The sequence below is a fragment of the Stegostoma tigrinum genome, chromosome 33, assembly GCF_030684315.1.
Source record: "Stegostoma tigrinum isolate sSteTig4 chromosome 33, sSteTig4.hap1, whole genome shotgun sequence".
Taxonomy (NCBI): Eukaryota; Metazoa; Chordata; class Chondrichthyes; order Orectolobiformes; family Stegostomatidae; genus Stegostoma; species Stegostoma tigrinum.
The window spans coordinates 18,026,794-18,037,532 of record NC_081386.1 but is presented as its reverse complement, the minus strand read 5'-3'; the positions used below and the strand labels follow the sequence as shown (position 1 = coordinate 18,037,532).

The window sequence follows — 10,739 nt, the reverse complement described above, 5'->3', positions numbered from 1 at the left end:
ATTGGTCACATGACTGATTCGCACTTCATGTGACCTTCCTGCATCCATTGAAACACGAACTCTTCCTTACCAAATTGTGTGATTATTGAGATTCGCTTAAACAGCACCTTCTAGCATCTTCCTTGTTTTTAACAACCAACAAAAAATTGTTCATTGAAAATAAATAAAACTTAGAATTATTTTTATTCCTATATGATTTTCTCTTGGACTGTGCCCAGCAATAGCTGAGGGATTCATCATTAATACTCTGAAACACAACACTCCTAGATTATTAGTAACCCTTGGTGTTTTCATCGAATCCTTTAGCAGAGAAGATGGATACTCAACCCATCAGATCTATGTTAGCTCTTTGAAAAAGGAATCCAATTAATCTCACTTGTCCCATAGTTCCCCAACAGCCCTGCAAATCTTTTCTTTCACATGTAATCCCATTCCCTCTAGAAATTTACCATTTAATCTGCTTGTACTGCTGTTTCAGGAAGTGTATTTCAATCCTAGATCTTCAACTTGGTTGTCAATGTATTAGAGTCATAGCACATTTTGTCCAACTTGTCCATGCCAACCAGATATCCTATATAGATCTAGTCCCATTTGCCAGCATTTGGCCAATATCCCTCCAGACCCTTCTTATTCAGATAACCATCTATGTGCCTTTTAAATTTTGTAACTGTACCAGCCTCCACCACTTCCTGTGGCAGCTCATTTCACACATGCACCACCCTCTGCATGAAAAAGTTGCCCCTTAGGTCCCTTTTATATCTTTCCCCTCTCATCTTAAAAATATGCCCTCTAGTTTTGAACACTCCAACCCCAGGGAAAATATCTTGTCTATTTACCCTATCCATGCCCCTCATAATTTTATGCACCTTTATAAGGTAACTCCTCAGCCTCCAATGCTCCATGGAAAATAGTCCCAGCCTATTCATGGTCTCCCTTTCGCTCAAATCCTCGAACCCTGGCAACATCCTCATAAATATTTTCTGAATGCTTTCAAGTTTCACAACATCCTTCCTATAACAGGAGAAATGCATACAATACTCCAAAAGTGGCCGAACCAATGTCCATACAGCCACAACATGACCTCCCAACACCTATACTCAATGCACTGACCAATAAAGGCTCTTCGCTATCTACCCATGACTCCACTTTCAAACAACAATGAATCTGCACTCCAAGCTCTCTTTGTTCAGCAATACCTAACCTGATTTGCCTTTCAAAATGCAGCACCTCACATTTATCCAAATTAAACTCTATTTTTACTCATTGGACCATTGGCCCATCTGATCAAGATCCCATTGTATTCTGAGGTAACCTCCTTTGCTGTCCACTACACCTCCAATTTTGGTGTCATCTACAAACTTACTAACCATCGCTTCTATGTTCACCACTAAATCATTTATATTAATGATGAAAAGCAATGGACACAGCACCGACCCCTGTGGCACACTGCTGGTCACAGGCCTCCAGTCTGAAAAACAACCCTCTGCCACCTACCCTCTGGCTTCTACCTTTGAGCCTGTTCTGTACCCAAATGGCTAGTTCTCCTTCTCTTTAATGTGATCTGATCTTGCCAACAAGTCTACCATGACGAACCTTGTTGAACGCCTTGCTGAAGTCTATATAGATCACATCCAATGCTCTGCCCTCACTAATCCTCTTCACTACTTCAAAAAACTCAATCAAATTAGTGAGACAAGATTTCCAACACACAATGCCGAGTGCTCAGCTGCAGATGGGTGTTTTCTTTTACCATTTGCTCAAACATTTGGGCCCTCAAAACAGCAAGATGGTCAATCATGCAGCAGCGTAGATAATGTTTTGATATGTCTCGTGCAGAGTTGTGGCACTGAACCTGGCTACCACTGATAGAGTTGTACCAAGATACTGTCTACAGATCATCTTCAAGCAAATCTCTCAACTTTATGCCCCTTAATGAAGAGCAGTATACAAAGATGACTTTCCTGAAACATTCTAAACAGACAAATTCTAGTTTATAGAATTTTCAGAAATCCATTCTGAGAAAGTGATCAATTATACAAAAGCTGGTATTACTTTCCCCAGAGATAGTAGGAACTGCAGATGCTGGAGAATCTGAGATTAACAAGGAGTAGAGCTGGATGAACACAGCAGGCCAAACAGCATCAGAGGAGCAGGAAAGCTGACGTTTCGGGCCTCTTGAGTAGCATAGGAAGATGGATAAAGAAAGTGCAGGTCCTTATTCGTGAATTATTGGTGTTATAATAGGATAGGCCACTTCAGAAGGCAATTATGGATCAACTACTTTGGCAATAGGCCAAGGTACAAGGGATGATTTCCTAACAGACATTAGTACATCACTTGGCTGTCTCAACATAATTAGGGAAAGGAAATCAGTCTCTGCAACTGAGCCTCATTTTGATTCACTCATGGGACATGTGCATCACCGCTGGACCAATATTTATTGCCTATATGTAGTTCTCCTTGAGAAGGTGGATGGTGAGCCATAGGAAAACCCACAATGCTCTTAGGAAAGGAATTCCAGGATTTTGACCCGGCTATGGGCCAAGGAACATTGATATATTTTCAAGTCAGGTTGGTCAGTGGCTTGGAGGGCAACTTGAAGGTGATTGTGTTCCCAAGTATCTGTTGTCCTCCTAGATGGAATTGGTGCTAGGTTTGAATGATGTGATCAAGAAAATTTGGTGAATTACTGCAGTGCATCTTGCTTCATCCATTTTTGCCTTGATAAAATAACAGAGAGAGGAGGAATCCTATCAGAAATGTCAGCAGATGGGCAACTGTCTGTGTGGAGTTTGCACATTCTCCTTGTGTCTGCGTGGGTTTCCTTCGGGCGCACCGGTTTCTTCCCACAGTCCAAAGATGTGCAGCATAGGTGGATTGGCCATGCTAAATTACTTACAGTGTTCAGGGCTGTGTAGATTTCATGGGGTGTGTGGGGATGGGTCTAGGTGGGATGCTCTGAGGGTCGGTGTGAACTTGTTGGGCTGAAGGCCCTGTTTCCATACTGTAGGGATTCTATGATTCTATGGGGGGAGGGGGCAGTTTGACTGTACACTAGAAATTGTGATAAATCTTTGCGGAGAAAACCTTCATCCTCAAAATTGCATTATGCCAAGCATATTAAATATAGACTAAATGCAAGGGGTTGAGTTCAAAATCATTCTACCAATGGTACATAATCTCTAGACAATGGTTGGACTTCCAACAGGAATATTTAGACTTGTTCCATAAGAGTTCATTATAACTTTACTGTTTTACAACAAAATATTTCCTTGGTCAATAGTCAAATGCTATTCATATTTTTAGTATTGTTAATAGATAGCTAACACTTCATATTAATAAGTGGCTGTGCAGGGCAATATAACCTAGTAATAAAAAAGAAACTGTAATAGTTTTAAAATACATTTCTAGATAATGCTCCCATTACTTCCTCCTTTTTTTCTGCTTATAACACACTGTATAGCTATTTAACACCAAGTTCCCCTTTCGTCTCTGATGGGTTGTGTGCTGCAGTTGTTTGGTCTTACTGAACATTGAAGAGAAATCATTTTGCGTGTAAGTAGAAGTTATCTTTAAAAAGAATCCAAGCTGTAACCTGAGCATTTGACTTTTGTCAATTAATGTACTTGATTGGAAGAGATTGAGTATATTTTTTTCAAGCTAATAGCTTCATCAGTTGTTCTCTGGCAGCATTCTGAAACTGGCACTTCCACTTCATGCTTCTTTTACCTTCTCTTCCAGATCCTGCCACACTTGTAGCTCTGATTTGCTAATGTAAATGAAGAATTACTGGCTTCACTTAGACTAGTTCAATTGGAAAATGAAACTGCCCATTATCCTCCTTTTAGCTCAGTTTCTTCATATCAAGTACATTTAAGAATTCTTTAATTTCAACCAAAGTAATACCAAGATTGACAAAGTGGTGCCAATACTGAGTATGAAAGGAATATGGTTACTGCTCATAATTAAAGGTGTGATACATTAAAATCTAAGGAGAACTGTATTTGCTTCCAGTCCACTTGGGCATTCAAGCCAGAGAAAAGCTAGCAACAGATCTCTGAATTTGGCTCTGTGTTTGTTAATTACTTTTGCATCAGATTTGACACATGAAATATGCATTATTATTTCAACTCACTAAATGCAGATAGAGCCATAAACTGCTGTTCCATCTCTACCTCCACTGAGATGGGGATATGGCCAAGTTCTGCAGTCCATTTCTGTCCATTCCTGCCATAGAGGGATTCAGTCCCTCATTTTTGCTTGGTCTTTTGTGTTTACTCAGTGAGGTGTTTATAGTGCTTTTACGTTCCTGATTATTTGAAGCTTGCCTCCAGCTACAGTTAAAGTGCTGCCCTACTTTGTTTGTTTTTAATGATGTTATTCGAGGAACTTTCTTTCAACAATGTAATTGAGATATGGAACATGTCATGTGGGAAGTCACAGCAGTCTATCTTAGTGTCTCATTGCTCCTTCAGCCAATATATCAACATGTACTGTGGCTAATACAAGCACTTGATAGTTAATATGAATCATATGTAATCAGAAACAGTGACATGCATACACTTATTCTGTACTTGCAATGCCTAGAAAATTGGAACTTTCTCAACTATCTTATCCAATAACCACTTAGGTGATGAATTTATCTAGAACTGAGTTGAACATATTGCAACACACGCTAAGCCCCATTCACCTTCATCCTGTTCACAATGATTGATTGATATTGACTCCCAGTCCATCACCTTGACCAGCAGAGTGGAACAGAGCACTTTTATGTTGTCCCAGGGCTTAGACTCCTTGGACACATTCCTACAGGGAGTTTCAAGTAACAGGAGGGGAAATTGTCCTGTGTTTGTGGGATGAACATTTTGACTCTGGCAAGGCCATGTGCATGATCAGAAAGTCAGACCTTCACAGTAAGCATCGAATATTTCCAGATCAGGAACGGCACAACCAGTTACGTTGCGCCAACAATTGACTTCGAAAATAAGTAGTCCATCTTATCTCTTAGTTCATAGATATCACTGGGATCAGGTATGTACGCTGATACACGCTGCCAGAGAACTGTAAACTAAGCTCCAAATGGAATGTGTAAAATAATATTTCTGAATCATCAAATGGAAGTTCCCCAGCAGCCATATTTCTAGTCTTGCTTTGTTTCTTTCTTGCTAAACACTTGCATGCAAAGTAATTCAGCCTCATTTAGATAGACCATTGCATTCCTTGTGCTGGGTATACTCACCTTTTACCTTTTGTGATATTCTTCCTGGTATTTATATACTGCTCTCGAGCCTTGGTCTTTTTGCTGGCTTTTCTACAAATATTTCTTACCATTTTTTTCCAATATGCTGTTCTTGCTCAGCCAGGAATGTCTTTCAGGATAATGCCAATATCTGTTTTCACATTTATCAACCCCTCGCTGACGGTTGACTATTTCAGAGTTTCTGTACATATTGATGGTTTGATTCAGAGTAGGTTTCTTTTTTCTCAGTAAACAGGCCCTTGTGGTAGAATCTTCTATAACAAGATAATGCAATCTCTGACGGGATGGAACATGTCATATGGGAAGTTCAGGCAATCTGTCTTAGTGTCTCATTGCTTCTTCAGCCAATATATCAACATGTACTGTGGCTATTACAAGCATTTGATAGTTAACATGAATCAAATGTAATCAGAAACAGTGACATGCATACACTTATTCTGTCCTTGCAATGTCTAGAAAATTGGAACTTTCTCAACAGTCCAAATTCAGCGAGATGTAGCAGTGTGGCCGTATTCTGATCAATAGTCTCTTTCTCTCCCCCCAAGCTCTGATTTTGAAAACTCACTGTCCTTAAGTACTGTTACTATGGGATGCAAGGTGTGTTTTCAAAGCTATTAAAATCTCCTCTAACTGGCTTTCCTCTTCCTTCTCAATGCAAGCCACATATAAAATCAGAGCTACTTGACATATTGTTGTATTTTGTAAAAGATAGATTGTTAGTTGAATTAATGCTTTTATTATCAGTAAATGGGACAGCAAATAATAAGAGATTGGAATTTGGAACTTGCCACCACAAGGATAGTTGGGGTGAATAGCATGGATGCATTTAAATGGAGCCCAGATTAGCATACGTGGAAGAAAGGAATAAAATAGTTTGCTGGCAGAATTATGTGAAAAGCTATGTAAAAAGACCACTTGGAGCATAAATGCCAGTAACAACAACAGCTTGTAATTATATAGGAGATAATGGGAACTGCAGATGCTGGAGAATCTGAGATAACAAAGTGTGGAGCTGGATGAACACAGCAGGCCAAGCAGCATCTTAGGAGCACAAAAGCTGACGTTTCGGGCCTCGACCCTTCATCAGATGAAGGGTCTAGGCCCGAAACGTCAGCTTTTGTGCTCCTAAGATGCTCTTGGCCTGCTGTGTTCATCCAGCTCCACACGTTGTTATCTCTGTAATTATATAGAGCCTTTTAATATATTAGAACTTTCAACGTTTTTAATAGGACCATTATCAAAGAACGTTTGATACAAAGTGGCTTAAGAATGTGTTAGAAATTGGTCAAAGAGTTAGACTGTGAGATAGATCTTAAAGAAAAACTGGGAAAGGAATGATCTAGGGAGGGAATTCCTGAGTTTAGGGCCTAGGCAGCTAAATATTCAATGAAGCCAGCAATGAGTCCTATCTTCACAAAGCAATTATAATATTATGTTGAAGACAACACACTCCTGTATTGCAATGAGATCTCGGCTGTATGTCATTTGTTTTATTCATTCAAGGGATACAGGTATCAATGGCTGGGCCAGCGTTTATTGTCCACCCTTAATTGCCCTGGAAAAGGTGGTGGTAAGTTGTGTTTTCGAACTGCTGCAGTTCTTGGCATGAAGAAACATTTGGAATGCTGTTTTGGAGGGAGTTCCAGAAATTTGACTCAGTGACAGTGAAGAAATGGGGATTTCCAAGTCAGGAAAGTGTGAGAGTGAGTTGAAGGGAAACCTGCATACAGTGTGTTCCTGTGTGACTACTACCTCTGCCGTTTTAGGTGTTAGGGATTGGAGTTTAGAAGATGTTGCCCAAGGAGGCTCAGCAATATATAAGAGATATTATTTGCATCAATAATTCTTTTTCTGCATCCTTCAGATTCAATGGGAGAACCATTGAACAAATAGTAATGTTTGCTCGAAGCCAGATTCACAAGCATTCAGTCAAAACTGGCACAAAATCCATTTTGATGGACTTGGCCCTGTATGAATGGTAGAAAATTATCTCCTCATACCAGGTCTTGTTTTCTCAATTCTCAAATAGTCTTAATATTAATGACTGTGAGGAAGCTTGTTACAATTGTCCAAAATGACAACAACTTGCTCATCAAGCTATGTAGATCATTGCTCACAACACCTTAATGTTGATGCAGGGCAATGGCAGAGAAATAAAGAGCAGGGTGGAAATTCTATACTCCAGATCCCACTACGTAATGGGACAGCCTGTCCTCTCTACCCAAGTATCTCTGGGTGGAGAATCATCCTGTCCAGTCACATACAGGAAAAAGTCTCATGACCCTGAGTAGACGTCATCCTCCAAAATGAATAACAGATGCCATTACCTTTAAATTCTGAGATGACTAAGAATCAAGAATCAGAGAAGTTTTAGTACTTTAGAAGATGAAAAAGATTGGTGAGATGGGTGGGGGTGGTGGAAGGGCTTTGAAAGAAGAATAAGAAATATAAATCCAGGTGCTATCCAGGGAGCCAATGTTGGTCACAAGCATATTTGTGAGGGTGAATGGTGTGAGTGTTGACATGAACAGCACAGTTTTAGATAGCTATCTGGGAAATGGGAGGCCGACTGGACTAAGTCGGAATGTTCAGATCTAGTAGCGTCAAAGAAATGTATGGCAGTTCCAATAGATGGTGAGTTGAGGTAGGGTTGGAGTTGAGCAATGTTACAGAGGTGGAAACCGGCAACGTTAAGTATGGTGCAAACATGTAGTCAGGAGCTCAACTGTAGGTCAAGGCTACAAATCAGTCTGGTTCAGCCTCAAGCAGCTCCATGGAGAGAGACTGGAACAGTTGCGAAAGAACAGAGGTTGTGTTGGGGGTGAAAGACTTTGGTCTTCCCAATATTTAGATAGAAGCGATTCTTGTTTTCGTCTTACAAAAATCATTTGTAACATTTTCAACTGAGCTTGACTCAGCAGCTTTATAGGGAAGGGAGGTTCCCGATTTTCACTTTGTACAGTAAAGTGCTTCTTGATATCACTCCAGAACAGCCCTGTTCTAATTTTAGATCCTCTCTGTGCTGGACTTCTTGCCAGAGGAAACTCCATTCACTCTCTGTTAGATCACTCTCATATACTCAAGCAAAGACAAGCCCTAATCTCTGCAACCCATTTTCACTTTTAATCCTCGCATGCTCAGAATCACAAGGTCAATGTATCCTTCATCAGGTTCAATGCTGGAGCCAACTGCACTAACCCGAACATAACTTAATTTTTCACCTCTTTTTATTCTGACCAGTTTGGATAAAGGCAAATCATTCCATTAGATGTCTTTTTAAAAAATTGCTCCTGTCCATTAAGCTCCAGTCATTTGCTTTGTGTAGCAGCTGTGGATCTGTTGTTAGCATTCTCAAAGTCGCTGGGTTCTGGATTAAATTTTCATTCCAATTTTGGGGTAAAAGACAAGGCAGACACTTAGCTGTAGGGCTAAGGGAGTGCTGCAGCGTTGAAGGTCCCATCTTTTGGACGAAACATTAAACAAAGTCCCAATCTGCTCGCTCTGGGGAACATAAAAGATGCCAAGACATTACTTTGCAGCAGAACCGCAGTTATCTGAGGTGACCTGACCAATATTTATCCTTCAATCAACATAAAACCGATGACCCCGTCATGACCTATGGTGCAGTGGGAGCTTGAGTTATGCATCAATGGCTGCTGCTACATGAATGATTGCACGTTGTGACGATTTTCTCAGAGGATGGTGAATGTGGAATCCTTTACTATAGAAGGCTGACAAGGATGGGTGACTAAGTTTAATCAAAGCTGAGGTCAACCGATTTCTAGTCAGTAAAGGAATCAGGGTCACGGGAAAAGACAGGAAAGAAGAGTTGAGGATTGTCGAATTAGCCTAGATCTTATTGAATAGCAGAGCAGATGTGATGGACCAAATGACCTACTTCTGTTCCTACATTTCATCATCTTACTTTCACAGCGATAAGTGCAAGCCTTATTTATTTCTATATTTTGATCTACAAATGTATTTTTCCAGAGTTACTATTTTCTTTTGCCAGCTGGAAAATCTAGCATTCATTATGTCCAAAGTGCACGATTTCAATGTGCCCCACCTTTGTCACAGTTTGTCCTTCTGACTTATTATCAGTTCACTTACACATGTAACCTTTTATTCCTCCTTCTAATTCTGAGGCTGAGGCCTCTGGTATGGAGCCCAGGGGAACCCCATTAGTCACATCCTGGTAAACGGAATACAATCCATTGTAAGCAGCAAAATAATCAACTGGGCCATTTAGAAAATCTGAAGAATACGTATTCCAGAAAGCTGAGGTGTTTTCTCAGCTGCAGTATTTGAAAAATTTGGAAAACAGATTTGATAAAAAGGACTCACAACTGATGGCAAAGCCTGATATATATATTTTTTTACAACATGTATGAATTACATTGGATTTATTTTGGCAAAACCTATATTTTTACAGTTTGCAGGGTTTCTGAAGGAACTTATAAATTATTTCCTGTGCTTTTAGAACAGCTTGATGTCCCTTATTTCGCAAATAAAAACAGTCCCACACAATTTCCTGATCTGATACGGTATGCTGCATGCAGCTGTATTGTTGCGAATGAATGTGGACTGCCCTTTGCTCAGTCACTTTCCTCTTGAATGTGATAAAAGCAAATATCTGAGACAGGGAATTAACAAAAATCCCATCACGGCTAACTCAGCATCTCATTCTGCTAACTGTGGAACCGATCCCTGTGAAATCAGTAAGTCATGAGAGTTATTCTGGAATTAGATATTTGAAACAGTTCTGTGATATTTATCCATATGGTCATACAGTAGAAATGAAACATCTTTCTTTGTTCAGAAACACTGCAGATTATCATAGATAATGGATATATTAGATCCCATTTCTGAAAGTTTTTTATTTTATTTGTAACCCCTTGTACTTTTGAAGAATAGGTTTATGCTACCAATGATTTTTGGTTCTGTGGTTTTAGTCAATAAGCCACTTATAGTACAATAAATGGAAACAAAATAACATTGAGGACAATGAGAAAGTAACAACATTACCTTCAATGTCTAGAGAAGTTGCCAGATATACACTGGAAGAATAAAGCAATTTTGCCAAGGCCTTAGAAAGTACATGACACCTAGATATTGCCTTCAACTGTGTGCACAAAGGTAAGCATTCAATGGAAGAAGAGGATGAGATGTGAGGAATCTCAAGTTTGAAGTTCCAGAGAGGAGCCTGTGAATGTTAAAAATTCACAATGCTGAGCAAGTGGCTCATATGCTGAGAAAGCACCGGCTCATATGTTGAGATCGTACTGATGAACTCAGATGCTGAAGTCAGTGGACTCCTGCCCACCAGCTTGAATTTGTAATATAATTTCAGAAGAAGGAGGTATCTCCATTCAGGTGAATTACAGTAAGTGGTATGGTCCACCTCCAGTTCAATGTTGATCAGAGGAAAAATATCAATAATCCACTGAAGGTTTGTAATATGTTATTATTTTCGTTTGGA

The 10,739-nt window shown here is 39.7% G+C and overlaps 1 protein-coding gene across 1 annotated transcript in view; it reads left to right on the top strand.

Moving 5' to 3' along the window:
• The first annotated feature begins 3,488 nt into the window (after positions 1–3,488).
• The window catches only part of LOC125467094 (SHC-transforming protein 1-like), a 138,108-nt gene continuing 130,857 nt past the window's right edge, over positions 3,489–10,739 (top strand). Inside the window, exon 1 of the mRNA XM_048562514.2 lies at positions 3,489–3,555. The gene's annotated coding sequence lies outside the window, so the exon portion shown is untranslated. The remainder of the gene's footprint in view (positions 3,556–10,739) is intronic.